Below are 5,872 nucleotides of genomic sequence, written 5' to 3'. Positions count from 1 at the left end.
GAGGCAATCACTAAATTAGATAATTAATGTAAAGCATCCATCAGCTGTGCTGATTAACAGTGAGCAATACACTAAATGGTAATTTCTTCTTCCATTTTCTTAGTAATAGACAGAAAACTTGAGCCTACACAATGGAATGGGCTGTAGGTAAAGGGCTAGCTTTCATTGTTCTATACATTCTGAAAGTGCTATTTCTTTAAATGTCCTCCTATGTAAATTGCAAGAATGATACATTTGGTCTGGAGCAGGATACCTACAATAACTCCCTCCCCACCCAAGGTCCAGAAGGTCTGAAGAGATTGTAAGAGATGGAAGTTGGGAAGAGTGTTGTGAAATGTTGTCTCTGACTGTGAGGAGGATGTGGTGATCACCAACATACCACAGCTGCAGATACATTCACAAGACCTGCACATGCATGTATGCATACACATGTGCTCTTGTGTACATGTGCATGCATGAGTGCATGTGTACACACACACACACACACACACACACACACACACACACACACACACACTTTTCAAAGTAGGAGGGGGACAGTTTGGAAGGAAGAATGTGGTAAGCAGGAGTACACATGGGACAAGAGAGGGTAAGAGGGGGATGCAGATGATTACAACACATTGTATACATGTATGAAACTGATAAAATTCTCTATTATTTTTTAAATAATGACACCTTTAACAACATAATTCAATGCTCCCCCATATTCATCAGTCTTACTGGAATTTTTTTTCATCTTACTTCTTTTTAAAAAGGGGGTTCATTGATTTATTTTCTTGTTCAATTATAATAGAAATTCTTTTAAAAATTGAAAGCTTATCAGATTTCTATCCTCTGGTACTTCTAGAGAAAATGGCTTCCACTTTTACTTGAAACAGGTTTCGTATTTGAATTAACTAGTTCAAGAAGCAATTAGTATAACCAGATCCTAAACAGTAGCCCATGTCTGACAATGAAAGATAAGTTAATAAGATTTACAGTTCACACTCTTTTGGGACAAAGACCACAGATCAGCCAAACACACATAGTTTATCTCCCTGCCTTCTCTGGCTAGTTTGAGAACATTTGAGGATCTCTAATGGGCCATAATTGAAAGTTATATGTAATCACTATTTCAGATACAGGAAATTGAGAGTCTGCGTGGCTCATTTGCCTCTATTTTTCAGCTATAGAGAGCCAGAAAGAATGTTTCATATGGCATTAGCACAAGATGGAGCAGAACTGGTTAGCCTTCAGAAAAAGATGAGCCAGTTACTAATTAAATTCCATAATAATAATGTGAATAGTCAAGATTCTGGTATTGTTTGCTAGGACATTTCATATTAACTTGGCCTTTTTATGAGACTACAGTTCAGAGTTCATTTTTATTTGTGTTCTAAAGAGATTATCTAGAGTATCCTAAAAATTGCTAATGCCTGGTGTAATTGAGACCACATTAAATGTCCTTAGACAATATCTTCAAGCTGTACTTGGGCTTTTTTTTAAATTTTATAATTAAATTTTACATATCAGCCACAGATTCCCCTGTCCTCCCTCCTCCCACCTCCCAGCCCCCCTCCCAAATAAACCCCCCCATTCCCACCTCCTCCCTGGGGATTCAGCTCAGTCTGGTAGATTCAGTTGAGGCAGGTTCAGTCCCCTCCTCCCTACATCAAAGCTGAGCAAAATGTCTCAGCATAGGCCCAAGGTTCCAAAAAGCCAGATCATGCACTAAGGATAGGTCCCGGTCCCACTGCCTGGGGGCCTCCTAAATAGTTCAAGCCAATCAACTGTCTCACTTATCCAGTTCCATGGGGGCTCCTCAGATATTGGTTCATAGTTCATGTGTTTCCACTAGTTTGGCTATTTGTCCCTGTGCTTTTTCCAATCATGGTGTCAATATTTCTTGCTCATACAATACCTCATCTCTCTCACTGATTGGACTCCTGGAGTTCTACCTGGGGCTTGGTTGTGGATCTCTGCATCTGCTTACATCAGTCACTGGATGAGAGTTCTATCATGACAGTTAGGGTGTTCGGCCATCTGATTACCAGAGTAGGTCAGCTCGGGCTTTCTCTCAACCATTGTACTTGGGCTTTTAAGAGTATTTCCCAAATACTGTTTCTATGGGAACTCCATCACAACTCTGAGTAGCTGCCATGCTTATCATTGCTAGGCCCTACCATGTCTGCTACCCTGTCTGTATTCTTACCGCATCTGGATGACATAAAACAATTAAAACTTATTATTCTCATGGTTTAGGAGTGAGAAATTCAAAGTCAAGGTGTTTTCAGGCTTGCTTTTGGGGGAGGAGTTCTAAAGGGGAATCATGGCCTCTTTGTCTATGCAGACTGCCATGTTCACAAGCATCCTTGTATGGTATCTCTGCCATCCTAGTACACTGTTTGCCTTCTGTGTGCCTTTTATAAGAACACATCACTATAACTAAGGCTAAGGCAGATCACCCAGGATAAGTTCTTCATCTGAAGTATCTTGACTAAGTTACCTCTATTGAAATCTTTTTTTCCCAAAAAAAAAGGGGGTAACATCCACTGGTTCTAGAAAATTGGTTTGCACTATAATTTGCATTATAATTTAATGTCTTTTTGGAGATCAGTTTTAGGATTGTCAGTGTCTTCTATGCTAATTTCAGTTCTGCCTCCTTTTATGCTGCTCTAGAGGTATTAAACTAATTTGCCTCACTCCTGAATGCTTCATAGGTTCAGTTACAGAAGGACTGGAATGTTCCTTTTGTTTATTAATAATAGCTTCCATTTCCCAAACTGCTCATAAGAAGCCCATTGGCCCTGATTGTCATGACTGTTCTCACACCTAAAATTTCTGCAGAAAGACATCCTATTACCATGAAGGTACCTCTGTCACTTGTTCAGAAATGCTTTTGACCATTCCATCTCAAAGTTCAGAAGCCCTTAATCAGGACTTTAGCTTTTAAGAATACTAATAAAGACTCACTCTTGTATCTCAACTATGGCTAGTTTATTTCACATCTCTCAGCCTCATGAGATTTTGAAGTTGAACTCTGAGGAGAGTTCTACACATCTCCATTCTCATTTCAGTGTAGATATTCTTCTAACTTTAACAAAAATGCACAGAATTGAGAACTAATGATGTAACACTGAAAACACCTATTGAATCTTGATCAATACACTTATCTTGGATAATCTATTCATAAATTACTATAATTCAGTATGAATCAGAAGAAGCAAGGACCTTGGATCATATAATTAAGCTCCTCACTTTTTAAGTGGGAAAACTGAGATTCCAAATTTAATAACTGACTCATTCAATTCTCACAGCCTTTTGATTTTTGAGACACAGCCATGGGTCATGGTTTGAACTATCTAGAAACAAAGATTCCTGTGGGGAAAAATTTGGCTTTAAACACTAAATCTGATCACAAATTTCCAGAACTGCTGAGGAAATCATCTCTTTGAGCCTTGGTTCCTCACTCTGAAACAGAGGTAGATACCACTCAATGACATAGCACAAGTTAATATATCTTGCAAAATGCCTCCAAACAGAATGAGTTTCCTGGGCTTTGATAGCATGCTGTATTCATGGTCAAACTTACTCAGTGACTGACAGGTGAAGTACTCAGAAAAAATTGAGACAATATTCAAGATACTCAATTCTCATACTGAATACTGAATACTGAAGGGAACTAGTGGAGTCCTGAGTGGATATGTATTATTTGAAGTGAGCTAGCCACATCAAAGATGAAGTAATCTGACCCATGGGAAATGAAATTAGCTAAGCCTTTCCCATGGGTCACATATGAAAAATCAAAGCCTTCCTCTGTCCAAGTACAAGTGTATAAAAACAATTGGCCCCTATGTGTAAAAACTAGCAATTGCAGCTTCCTCCTTCCAGATGCTTAGAGTCTAAGCTTGTTCTACAGACACGTCCTACCTGGACCAACTATCCCTTCCTGTGTACTGCACATAATAAACATGATGAGGTTCTGGATTGTTACAGTAGTCAGTATCACTCCATCAGGTTACACATGGCCCACACAACCCCAGTTTTCCTGTGTGTCTGCCTGTTCCTCTGTTTTTGCTTCATTTTCTCCCTAGTCTTAGTCAGGATCCAGGACCAAGACATCTAGAACACAGTAAAAGATGAAATATTATTACTTGCAATAACATGAAATGGCACAGAAACAAAAATTAAGGTCAGGAACTTTAGAATCTCATCCCTTGGTTTCAGCTCTAACCACGAGTGTGTGTGTGTGTGTGTGTGTGTGTGTGTGTGTGTGTGTGTACACATAGAATAAATCATTTAATTTCTCAGTGCTGTTTTTCTTCTCTACAAAAGGAAGAGTATAGGAATCCACCATATGGACTAATGTGAGACCCAAGTGGCATCTGGCCTAGCATAGAGTTACTACAAGTAAGTATGTTCATTATATCTTCAACATTATAACTGTTCCTGGGACATACTCAATTCTAGCTTCCTTAGTTTGTGCCTTTAATCCAGTTTTGGCACTCTGCCATGATCCTGAGTTTCCATGTGTTTTGTCTCATTCTGAATTATTAACAGAGGAAAGATCATAGAAATCATTGTATTAATTCATGAATGCTCAAGCTAACAAAAGGCACATGGATAGCCAAGGATAATACATCAAGATTACATCACATTGCATCAAAGCAGTCCTCTGATAGTCTAGAAGAGCACAGCTTTGCAAAAAGATGCCAAGATACAAGGACATCACAAGTAAGTGTTTCCTAACCAGTCCAGCAGTGAAACAAATTAACCTGTGTCTATCACTTGGCATGTGCAGTTAGGAATGCTTATTCTGCCCTGGAGGAAAGTTAAACTATCATGTTATTTGCAACAAATGACTGGATGTTTATAACTCAAAGCAATCATCATGACATGACTAAATATGTGACACCCAGCCCTCTGCCTCACTCTTACTTGCTCTTATTTTCAAGTATGTTCTGCACCCACTAACCTTCAAATCTCAGTACTTGTCTCCAATCAAACTGAAGAACTGTCTCCTAGCCATTTCTCCACAATCTCCTTTAAAATATCCCAACAACAAAGACTTGAATCTACAGTAATATTTCCCTATTTTTTTCTCTGATGTGAAAACTGAGAAATATCTTAAGGAACAAAACAAAGACTATTAAAATTTTGCTTAATCTTTATTATAATTTTCTTAAAAGCATAATTTTCAAGTCTTCTTAAATGTATGTGTGTGTATATATATTAAAATCTTGAAATTTAGATGACAAGGTTATTTTAGGAACATAACAGAGAAAGAGATGCCAGCCATTGTCCTACCCATAAAATAGGCCAATTAGATATTTATAATGAAAATACTTCTGTGAGAGCTCAGAAGCACAGCAAAGAAGCTATAGCAGAGTCTGGGGAAATGGCTAAGTATAAAAAGTGCTCACTATGAAAGAATGAAAAAAAAAAATCCTGAGTTAGGATCCTAGATACCCATGTCCAAGTCAAGTATGGCAGAGCACACCCATAACCCCAGCACTGGGGGATGTGGAGAGAAGAATAGAAAATGTAGGGTTCAGGGCTCACTGGCTGAAATGGTAGGTTGTAGGATCAGTGAAGTCATGTTTCAAAAACCCGTTTGGAAAACAATCAAAATCAGAAAGCTAGGTCTAGCTCTCTAAAAATCTAGCAGTTCTTCTCTCCCAGGATCCCCAGGTTACATTTTGATTATTTGAGTATTACATTTTGATCATTTCATAATTAATATCTCACCATCACTAATTGATCTGAGATGTGTATACATAATTTTTAAATTTGAGATTATATTAGAGGTTACTCAAAAGTAGATTTGAAGCAATTAACTAACCAATTTATGTAGAAAACAAACTGAATTACATTTCAGCCAGGAAATATTTCT

Source organism: Onychomys torridus, chromosome 10 (genome assembly GCF_903995425.1).
Source record: "Onychomys torridus chromosome 10, mOncTor1.1, whole genome shotgun sequence".
NCBI lineage: Eukaryota > Metazoa > Chordata > Mammalia > Rodentia > Cricetidae > Onychomys > Onychomys torridus.
The sequence above is the reverse complement of the archived record's forward strand: the minus strand, read 5'-3'. Positions refer to the sequence as shown.